This window comes from Triticum urartu, chromosome 3 (genome assembly GCF_003073215.2).
Source record: "Triticum urartu cultivar G1812 chromosome 3, Tu2.1, whole genome shotgun sequence".
NCBI classification, from domain to species: Eukaryota; Viridiplantae; Streptophyta; class Magnoliopsida; order Poales; family Poaceae; genus Triticum; species Triticum urartu.
This window is the reverse complement of record NC_053024.1, coordinates 647,686,980-647,698,456: the sequence shown is the minus strand read 5'-3', so window position 1 is coordinate 647,698,456 and position 11,477 is coordinate 647,686,980. Positions and strand designations below refer to the sequence as shown.

At 45.7% G+C, this 11,477-nt stretch overlaps 1 long non-coding RNA gene and 1 pseudogene across 1 annotated transcript; one reads left to right on the top strand and one right to left on the bottom strand.

Annotated features, from left to right (window-relative positions):
* Nucleotides 1–3,915: 3,915 nt before the first annotated feature.
* On the bottom strand, nt 3,916–9,709 carry LOC125545668 (annotated as a pseudogene).
* A 152-nt stretch (nt 9,710–9,861) lies between these two features.
* On the top strand, nt 9,862–10,869 carry LOC125548977. Its single transcript, XR_007301211.1, has 3 exons — nt 9,862–10,249; nt 10,308–10,621; nt 10,732–10,869. It is a non-coding gene; the product is annotated as an uncharacterized LOC125548977 (long non-coding RNA).
* Nucleotides 10,870–11,477: the final 608 nt, after the last annotated feature.

Here is an 11,477-nt window from a genome sequence, read left to right as displayed (position 1 = left end):
GAGAGCGGTAGTACTGCTCGAGGCGGAGAAACAACAGTTTCCTACAGCACGAGGCGGTGAAACAGCGGTTTCCTACTACCGTGGTCAGATCCGGCACTACCGGCCTACCAAATTCAAATATATTCCTACCAAACTCTAATCGAGATAGTCTAGTTGCCTTCTTCAACCAACTCAAGCCTAGATTTGGCCAAAAATCTAGAGATGTAACCACCATTGCCCCTAAGAAACAAGAACTGAAAACGAGACAAAACGAAAGAAGAAACGGGAGCAATACCGGCATCCATGGCAAGAGAACGAGGTGGGGATCGACTCCACCAAAGGAAATGGAGAGGGACGCCCCGGAGACGGAGATCCGCTGGAGCCCTCCCGCGGCAAGTGGAGGCTGGAGAGAGGAAGAGAAAGGGGGGGGGGCGAAGTGAATGGGTATGGGGGAGAAGAAACCTCCCCCTGCCCCGACTTAACCCCCTGGTCCCGTCCCTCAGCGGTAGTACCGTGCTGGGGGGCGGTAGTACCGCTTACAAGCGGTAGTACCGCGCACCAGCAGCGGTAGTACCGCCCAGCACGCCACGGCAACTAAACAAACACGGCTTTTGCTCGACGGAACGACAAAAACGGCAAGAGAAAGAGCACACCAGCAAACGACCAAGACACACCTCTTCAAAAGAGGGCGGTGGCCGAGGCCACCTATGTTTGAGTCAAAAGGTATGGCGCCGCGTAGATTTTAACCTTGGGCCCATGACCAAAACTCGTCTTTGAAGCACAAGTACCATCAACAATGGCTAAAGTGAAAGACTTGATCAATTTATGCATAATGGGGGGAGGGAGAGTTCATTGAGAGAACAACACTCCCCCTATGTCCATGCCTACACCTAAACTAGACAACAAAATGAGCGTGGTGGGGTGTGCAAGGGTTCATGCCACATTGCTCGAATCAATGATATTTAGCTCATGCCTTAACTCGCGAAATCTTGCTTCATCCAAGGGCTTCGTGAAAATATCTGCAAGGTTGTCATGAGTGTTGACATAGTTGAGCTCGATCTCTCCTCGCCTAATGTGATCCCGGATGAAGTGATACCGAATCTCAATATGCTTCGTCTTGAAGTGTTGCACCGGGTTGAGAGAGATCTTGATGGCACTTTCATTGTCACACCAAAGAGGCACTTTGTCACAAGTGACACCATAATCCTTCAAAGTTTGCCTCATCCATAGGAGTTGTGCACAACAACTACCGGCGGCAACATACTCCGCCTCAGTGGACGAGAGAGACACACAACTTTGATTTTTGGAAGACCAACTTACCAAAGAGCAACCAAGGAATTGGCACCCTCCGGAAGTGGACTTCCTATCCACTTTGTCTCCCGCCCAATTGGAATCCGAGTACCCTACAAGCTTGAAGTTTGATCCTCTTGGGCACCATAAGCCAAAGTTTGGGGTATGAGCCAAATATCGAAAGATTCGTTTGACCGCCACATAGTGAGTTTCCTTAGGTGCGGCTTGAAACCGTGCACAAATTCCCACACTCAACATGATGTCCGGTCTAGATGCACAAAGGTAAAGCAATGATCCAATCATGGATCCGAAGGTTTCATTCCGTTTGGACTCCGTTTGATATTCTTTTTCTGCGAAACTCTAAAATAGGCAAAAAACTGCAATTCTGGGCTGGGCCTCCGGTTAGTAGGTTAGTCTCAAAAATAATATAAAAGTGTATAATAAAGCCCAATAATGTCCAAAACAGAATATAATATAGCATGGAACAATAAAAAAATTATAGGTACGTTGGAGACGTATCAAGGTTCCATAAGAAAAACTTCCAGTATTACTGTGGCTATTATATGCCTCAATCTAGCACTCAATAAAACTCATGTTGTGGCCAACAATAACAACGCTAATACCTAACATAACCCCCAACCATCCTCAATGTAGTGTGGAGGTGCCTGGCTTAGGAGTCATGACACTGTTTGATGTTTTAGTCATGTCAATTGAAATATTTTGCTAGTTTGCTTGTGATTTTCTCAATTGGAGTACCCTCTCAATAGTTCAAGGGCCTCTTGGTTCCGGCTAACATCTGGTTTTGCAGCTGCTTCACACTGTATTTTATTGCCGACACCTTAGAAGAATTTAGTTGCTACTCTCTCTATTCAAAAACAAGTGTCGTGGTTTTAGTTCAAATTTGAAATAAAACCACGACACTTATTTTAAAACAGAGGGAGTAAATAATTAAATGAAGCGAGCATTAGCTACAAAAAAATTAGTACCTATGTATTGGAACTTCTTTTTTGATAAAGTGCGCTTTTATTAATTCAAAATGTAGCATCGAGCGGATACAAAGCACAAAGAGCCACACTCAGCCTCTGCATAGCTAAGATACACACAATCATCAAACGAACAATCTGACAAAAAAAATATAAAAATAACAAAGTGGCAATAGTAAAGCCATATGAGACCAAAATTATGCCTATGTCGACCAATAAGGTGGACCATTTAGGAGATCATGCCGCCATCCATGTTGGATAAAAACCTCCTTGGCCACCCGCTCCAACCGCATACACACCGCCTTGAACAACGATTGGTACTCCGTTCGTTGCTGAGTAGACCACCTCATCATCTCATCTAAACACTTGTTCATTAGAAAAGGCCTAAAATTTTGTCTATTTCCGCTTCATTTTTCATCCTAACCAGATCATCGATGGCGCGCGTTGCCGCACCCGTCTACTTTGACAGTTAAATAATATAATATTTATAAATATACAAAGCACGAAAGACAAATGAAACATAAATTTGCAAAAACTTGATCGTAACATCAGTTATCGAAGAAGGGATTTTTTGCAAGAAAGAAATGTGATGGTAGAGGAGAGCTGGGATTTGTCTTTGTCTGGTGGACTTGGAAGTTGATTCGAGTTTGAACTTAATGGCCGTGCCTTAATGTATACTCATGATGGGTACTTGATAAGTGTATTGGAAGGAGTTTTAGTGATGCACACAATCCTAATTTATTATATGTTTATATTTGTTGGAAGAGACATGAATTTTTTATTGATTTTGGCTTGCTATAAGACTACAGTCGCTGTGGATTTATGCCTCAGCCAGTTCATAAGTGATCAATATATAAATTGGCTTGTTATGAAAACACACACAACAATCTAGTATCACTAAAAGAAACCGCGAATAAGACAACAATTAGCAGCAGAAAACAAACATGTACATGTAATGTAACAAACTTTCAGTGTTGATTTAAGCATGGTGTGCTGATGAAATCCTCATTGGTTTGTACCGAAGGGCAACCATCTTCAACAGCAAAAAAAAAGGAATTTGCTCGATTCTTGAGTGCATTACATTCATGGACGAAGATTCCTAAAGAAGAAATTTAAATTGGTAGGAAATCAAATAACACTGACATTTACTCCATACAAGGAGCCGCGTGGATCTGTAGTAATCAGATCTATTATTAAAGAGCAACCTGACTGGATGCTATCTGTAAGAAGTCGCTAACTCGAAGCTCCATATGACATGCGAAGAGGCAGTTAAGTCATCATGGAAAAGGGGTCGACTTACACGAAACAAATAAGGTCCAAAGTGGATTGTTTACCTATCAGTAGTTGATCACCACCAGATAAAAAAAAAGTAGTTGATCACCACATACAAAAAGGAAAACTCAGAGTTACGAGAGAATGTCCGGTAGACTAGGTAATATAATATCATCCGCAAGATGGACAATACAGTCAGAATATAATGAAAAAAAAAGATAATTATCACCGTCACATACTGGACACAGGATGTCATAAGGTACCATAAGAGGCTAAAATTTTCATATAAGATGAACACACATTAGTAGTATGAAAGTAAATTTTATATGGCAAAAGGAAACCACGTGGCTAGCTCATGACATGTAGATGAATTGGATGCGATGCAAATAGATTAGTATGACCACAAAGTATCTCTTTTTAAAGATCAAAATATGTCTTGTGACCTCTGTCTAGATTAAAGGCATATAGTTGGAGTAGTAGTTGCGGCTAAACAAAATTTCTTGAGCAGATAGCTAAACATTGCTAATGTAAACACCCTCTGTCCACTAATGCAAGCTGTTTTGGCAGTTCAATTTAAACTGCCAAAACGTCTTACATTAGTGAATAGAGGTACTACTTTCTCAACTCAGCTAACTCTACAAACAACAACTATCGAACATTACAAATGCATACGCATTTTAGATGCAATAGCTATTTTGACTAATGGTGACATTACATCAGAGTCCAGAAGGAAGATGAAGAGTCCTTGAGGCCAACGTGTCCGCTTCTTGGCCGTGATCCTCTGCGAGGGATGTCGCCGCTTTCGAGGAGAAGAAAAGGCGTCGTCGAGCCGAGAGGAAGGGAGGAAAGCGAGGCGCATATGTTCATGTTTGGTCGGCACAAGACGAGGTCCGCATCCTCGAGGGACTCATTGCCACGTCAAAACATATGGGCCTCCTCCAGGTCGCTCCGAGCTGCGTGGTGTCCTCCACGGACACATTCTTGACAAGGAGTCCACAATAAAAGAGATTTGCGAGAAGGTCCGCCGCAAGAGGGATAAGTACCGTTCTATGCGAGCCACTGCTGCTACTGGAGCGCCGCTGCGTGGCAACGCTGAGGACCTTTGGAAGTACGAGATCTTCGACAAAATTTGGGGTGATTCACCACCATTGTCCAATAGCGGAAAGGGCAAGGCTTATCAGGCCAGGACCACGTGTCCGCAGAGACTTTGAGGAGCTCCGGAATGTGTACCCTCACCTCGCTCTGCAGGTGGAGAAGATCACCACCGACACCGATGAGCTGGACCCTTTGAAGAGAGCGTTTGAGTTGATTGATGATGCTAAAGCCCGCAACCTGAATGAGAAAGTGAAGAAGCAGCGGGTTTTGGAGATCAAGGCAGAGCTGGACCGTGCTAGTGTATGGGGGTGAGGTGCTTAGCATGTTTACCAACTTGGTTTGAATCCATCAAATGTCATGCATGCTGAGGAGGTGTGAAACTGCTATATTTTTTAAAGAAGAATGCATACGTCTACGTAACACGGATGTGTACATTAAAATGCGTACGGGGTGAGCCCACGCGTTTGATGGATTCAAATAAATTTGATAAACATGCTAAACATCTTAACCCGTACGCTAGCACGGTATAGCTCTGCCTTGATCTCGAGAACTCGTTGCTTCTTCACTTTCTCATTCAGTTTGCGGGATTTAGCATCATCAATCAACTCAAACACCCTCTTTAGAGGGTCCTGCCCATCGGTGGCGGTGGCGATTTTCTCCAGGGCCAAAGCGAGGTGAGGGTACACATCCTGGAGCTCCTCAAAGTCCCTGCGGACACGTGGTCCTACGCGTGATAAGCTTTGCCCTTCATCTTTCCGCCATTGGGCAATGGTGGCAAATCACCCCAAATTTTGTCGAAGATCTCGTACTTCAAAGCTCCTTGGTGTTGCCACACAGCGGCTCTCTGGAAGTAGCGGCATCCTGCACAAAACGGTACTATACCTCAGGCGGCGGACCTTCTCGTAAATCTCTTTAGTGTGAACAGGGCCGGTCGTGAGATTTTGGTGGCCCGGAGCGAAACTAGAACCCGGGGCCCCTTAGTCAACAGCGAAATAATAATAAGCATGCTTAATTTGCATTTGAGAACTACAGGATAAAAAACTACATATAGGATAATTAATTTGTCGAGAGACATAATTTACTCACTGCAAGGAATATGTAGCAACGATGTTTCATATGAGATGGAAGATAAATTTTCACGCACCTCTTGTGAAGCCAGACACAAGTAAAATTCCATATATTAGGTGGGCAATAGTTGATCTATCCGCCATAACCTATCCTGAAAAATAATCGAAAGTATCAAAAGATCCATACAGAGAAGGTAGGCTAAATCATATATGCTATGTATACTGGGAAATATGAAGGTTGAGAGTGAACACCTAAAATTTTCCCCACATGAGTGCGCAGATTAGAATTGCATCCGGTCGAAATGCCTGAAAATGTATGCTGGCACAGCGATGAACTTGATTTCAACAATGAAGATTTATATAAGCTAGTTCTTGGCTACTAATAAAATAGTACGTATATACATAGAAATTCAAAACAATTAGGAATACACATGGTCCTCTGAACCTCCATTGACGTGGTGTCACAGCCATGAACTTGATTTCAATAATGAAGATTTATATAAGCTAGTTCTTGGCTACTAAAATAGTAGGCATATATATAGAAGTTAAAATCAATTAGGAATACACTTGGGCCTGTAAAAATTCCGTTCATGTAAATATACTATATATTGGCCCACAAACGTGGTCATTGCAGAACACAATGTGAAAATTTCTGGACTAATTGGGAGACTGATAAATGATATATATGCATGTAGTCCGTCTGTTTGTGGGCATTATTCAGAATCAAGAGATCCTTGGCAATGTCTGTAGAATGTAAAGCTACGCAATCATATCCCCAAAGTTGTGAGCAGTTGCATACAATCAGTGCCAAAACTGAAACCCTAACAGTCAAAATACTTAAGAAATCCTCCTTTGTTGTTTCAACGTACCATCCAACTAGATCGCTAATACAAGAGACAACAGTCTCCAGAAGTACCACGGAGATGGGTTCCTTTTTTCAAAAAGGGGAAATAAGAGAGATGCATTACCAAATGTACTGAAGGAGGATGAAGGCAAGGTGCGGGGACGAGAGGGAAGTCTCGGCGGCTCCGTGGAGGACGTACTCCCGGAACAATCGTGGGGCCTGTTGTCTGTTGACGACGGCAAAAATACTGCAGGATGAAGAAGCGAATGGATCCGTGTCGAGGTCTCGCGCGGCGGGGCTAACCTCGGAGGCACGGCGGAGACGAACAGAAGCCGAGGGCTTAGTTCGGCGTTCCTTCGTGTTTTAGTACTGCCTCGCCTTTTTCTTTCCTTCTCTGTCGAATGATACAAGGAAAGGAAGAGGCAAATATTGTATCGATCATTATCTTACTATATAGTATGTCCCTGTAATTGGTGAAGATTGGCATTAAGATTGGATCTGTTTCCATTTTTTTCCATGTCATGAGGTTTGATTCCGATCCGTATGTCACCAAAGTTCATTAGAACAATCTTTACATTACAGCAGTAATAATGTTTTGCGAAGTGCCATATCAGATAGCAATAATCAAAGCTATACGTAGTTATCTTTTTTTTACTGTATAATCAAAAGCTCAAAACTACGTAGTTATCTATTTTACTGTATCATCAAAAACAGAGCTACGATTGACAAGACAGGCATTCAGACTCAGCTGGAAGGAATCACCTCGCAGAAATGATGCACTGGCAGATCAAATTGTCTTAACTGAAATGCTGGTGTAGTCAGTAGTGTCCCAACTGACGGTGCACAGGGCTAGGATGAGCTGGTCAATACCTGTCCCTTGGTAATTCTGCAAGAACCATATATCTTACCATCTACCCGTTTGTGCTCTTAGCCTTCTAAAACTGTTCTCTAAACGTACTCCAGACTGCAGAACTGGCCAACACAGCATTGACAGAATTCAGAAAACACACAGAATATTCAGAAAGTTCTGCAGCCATAGTCAGGAAAGTAGCAAGGCAATGAGTGTGCTGTAAAAAAAGGAGCAAGGCAAGGTTCGATGAAAAATAAAACTCATCTAATAACAATATAAATACAGTAACAAATTTTCACGTGCTAAAAACTTAAAATGTCAATTATGTGCTTCATTAAGCATAAAAAGAAAATCACATACCAAGAGATAGGCGGCATGCCCACAATGTAATATTCCCAGCTGCTTAAAGAATACTGTACAGATTCAGAGATATGCTTTCTACAGTTAGGGAAGCCAGATGGCCGATCTCAAATGCAATTACGCAAAGGGCACATCCATGGATATCACACTGACAAGCGGCTTTGTTTATGAGCCCAAACTCTTCGAGGACGGATTGAATACCACCTGGTCGGCACAATCCAAGCTACGCCCAGAGTGCTCATGATTAACTCCCATCAAGCCGAGATAATATATGTAGTGGGATATAGTGTTATTCATCTCATCAGTGAACCCTTGACCGCAGATGCGATCACCACGCATGATATTCATTGTAGTGCCAAAGCCCGGATATCTCTTAGACAAAGGATCATTCTTGCTTGGTTTCCAGTTACCAACGAAGGCATCGTGGGCTGACGGCTGTCTCCACTTCACTGGAGTCATCCACCTCCAGATTGCTGCCTCAAATGCTAGGGTGGCATTCTGTTGCAGCAACTCTGGGTGGCTCAACAGATCCTGCTTGATACCCTTACCGATGATACCGTAGTTATAGTTCCTGAGGGTAGTGAACAAGCAGTTCCAGAATCATCTCTTGTTGATTCATACTTAACGACAACAGAGAGAGGGATATATTGGCCTGACCAGTAAACAGGAAGAGGGCCTCGCCGCCTCGGCCATAGTATTGAAGTCCTTCGACACAGCGATATAATTCGTTGCTGTCATCGCAATAGAAGTTCTGGTATGGGCTCATTTCACGCTTGTAGCAAAGACCCCATGCCATTGGATTTGGATAAAAACGTCCACCTGAAGGAGTAACAGTTCCAGTATTTGTTTGATGCTAATATCAAAACGGATTTAAAATTTATAATAGTATGGTCAACAGTCACAGTCACAGTCACAGTCACACTGAACATATAGCACAATCACAATGCCTTAAACAATGATATTCTCTGCAGATCAAAATGGGTTTAAAATTTACCAAAATCCTTCCCATATTCTTATGAAGAACTGCACATGTTACTACAGTGGAAAGTAATTAGCATGCGGCATCACAGTTTGGCAATTCAATAATTACAGACAGATTTTAGTTTCAACCTATGTAGCTCACGCCTCTATCTTTTAACAACATTCTGCTGCCATGCAAAATTTGGTACAATTCCACCTCTGCAGCAAACGCATCCGTCTTGTTTCACCTGTTATATGTGTCACTCATCAACTTCCGCTGCTACTTGCCAGGGATGACTCTTTGAACATTTTGCACAGCTAAATCCTGTTGGGCATGCTGAAATTTGTGATGGTCTGTCTATGTTTGTCAGCTTTCTCTGCATATCCTATTAGCAGCCTAAGCATCTCTATACTGTTTTGCCTGTGGTGTGGAGTGCTCGAGTATGTTTATAGCAGCAATTAGACTGATCCCACATCGGACTAGTATTCAGGAGATCCCTGACTGATATGCAAATCAAGGCGAACCAGAGTCGGGACACGGGAGAAGCGTACACGAGGTGCTGGCGCCGACGTGGGCGAGGAAGGCGGCGACCTCCCTGACGCCCATCTCCTTGCCGCCGGTGGTGCCGAACCCGCGGGGCTCAAAGAGGGCGGCGGCGGCGATGAAGGCCGGGTAGTCCCAGAATCCCGCGGCGTGGGCGATGGTGTCGTTCCGCCTGGGGAAGAGCTCCTCGAAGTGGCGGGCCTTGAAGAAGTCGGTGATGTTCCGTTTGCAGCAGAGCCTGCTGCCGCTGCGCTCCCACCCCTTGTCGCACGCCTGCTCGCCGCCCTCCGGACCACTAGCCTCCGCCGCCGCGAGCAGCGCCAGCAGCAGGAATGCCGCCGCCGGCGCCCTCCTCATCGCTCCAGCTGCGTGGCGTGCGCAGAGGCAGGGCCTACGTACGAGAAATAGGCGACGGGTCAACTGAGCTGCTCAACGCGGCGAGGGAGGTGGAGAGAGGGAGCGGGATCGAAAGGGGCGGGTAGGAGGTGGCATCTCGGGTCAACACGTCGGCAGCAGTCAACGCAGCGGCATTTAAAACCATTCAGCTACGCATCAACGGCGATAGCCACGTCGTCAAGAGGTTCGCTTTTGTTTCGCTGGTAGGCTTTCCTCCCCATACACGCCTCCTCTCTTGTCTCTCTCTCTCTTTCGTTTTTCCTCCTATCAACTAGGGTTGTGGCAACCGCCGCCGCCCCATCGCCCCTCTGGCGCTGCCCATCGGAGAAAGGCCTGCCTCGAGCCCCCCACCCCTTCCTCATTTCCTCTCCCATGACACGCAACCTCTCATTCCTCTTCTTCCCCTGATCTGGTCGTTCCAATTCTTGGCAATCGGGAGGAGGCAGCCAGTGGATGGGAAGGCCGGGCGGAAGAGAAGGATGAGGGGACGCGGCTGCGAGTACGCCACCAGCCGTGCGGATTGGATGGGAAGAGAAGTCGGCGGCGGTGGCGGTTTCGATCTCTGATCTGCCACCAGCGCCGCCGCAGGGACGGGTGAAAGCATCTGAGGTGAGCATGATGTCTCCAATCTTCCCATTCCTTCTCGGCCTTGTCTCAACGCACGCAGATGGCTGCAGGGGCGGCGCGGGCCCGGGCTCGGGCAGCCACCATGGCGTCGAATGCACCGGCGGGGGCCTCTTCCTCGTAGCAAGGCGTGGCCCTGCTCTTCCTCATAGCGCTGATGACAAGGCGGGCGGCGCCGCGAGCTCTCGTCCCGAGGAAGCCGCGGGAGGACGAGGTCAAGACGGACCAGGTCGACGTGCCCCCCTGCCACACCCCTTCTTCTCCTACGGGTTGGTTGCTGCTGTTGCTGGTGTCGTTCGTGTCCGATTCGATCGGCCTGTGGTTTCCTGTTGTTGCGGCAGGTTGCAAGATTTGTTGGTGAGCTTTTCCTTTTCTTCCTCTCTGGTCCAATAGGTGTTAGATGTGCTCAGATTTTGGATGTGCTCATATCTAAACAAATTCCTTTGGATGCATTGGTTAATTTGTAGGAACCAATTTTGAGAAGACTGAATCTACCACGTATCCAAATGGAGCGGTTGCAATCGTTATATACCTGGAATGATGCTTTTATATGTCTGAATTTTCACAAGTATTTCTAAACTTGGCCCTAGCGAAGTGGCAAGTGTACTGCAATAGTGTAATACCCCGGATGTAACTTTCCCAATTTGTACTCCAACTCTTGCCGTTTCCGGCGTTAAGTTATATTTATTTCCTCGGGTTCGGGTTTTGTGTCTCCGTGTATTATTACCGTTGTAATGCATCTCATATCATGTCATCATGTGCATTGCATTTGCATACGTGTTCGTCTCATGCATTCGAGCATTTTCCCCGTTGTCCGTTTTGCATTCCGGCGCTCCGTTCTCCTCCGGTGGCCATTTCTAGCTTTCTTTCGTGTGTGGGGATTAAACATTTCCGGATTGGACCGAAACTTGCCAAGCGGCCTTGGTTTACTACCGGTAGACCGCCTGTCAAGTTTCGTACCATTTGGACTTCGTTTGGTACTCCAACGGTTAACCGAGGGACCGAAAAGGCCTCGTGTGTGTTGCAGCCCAACACCCCTCCAATTTGGCTCAAAACCCACCAAACTCTGCTCCATCACCTAGAGCGTTCGATCACGATCGCGTGGCCGAAAACCGCACCTCATTTGGACTCTCCTAGCTCCCTCAATGCCTATATAAAGGCCCCTCCCCCCGAAATTCGGATCTCTCTCCCTCTCCGAAACCCTAAATCGCCC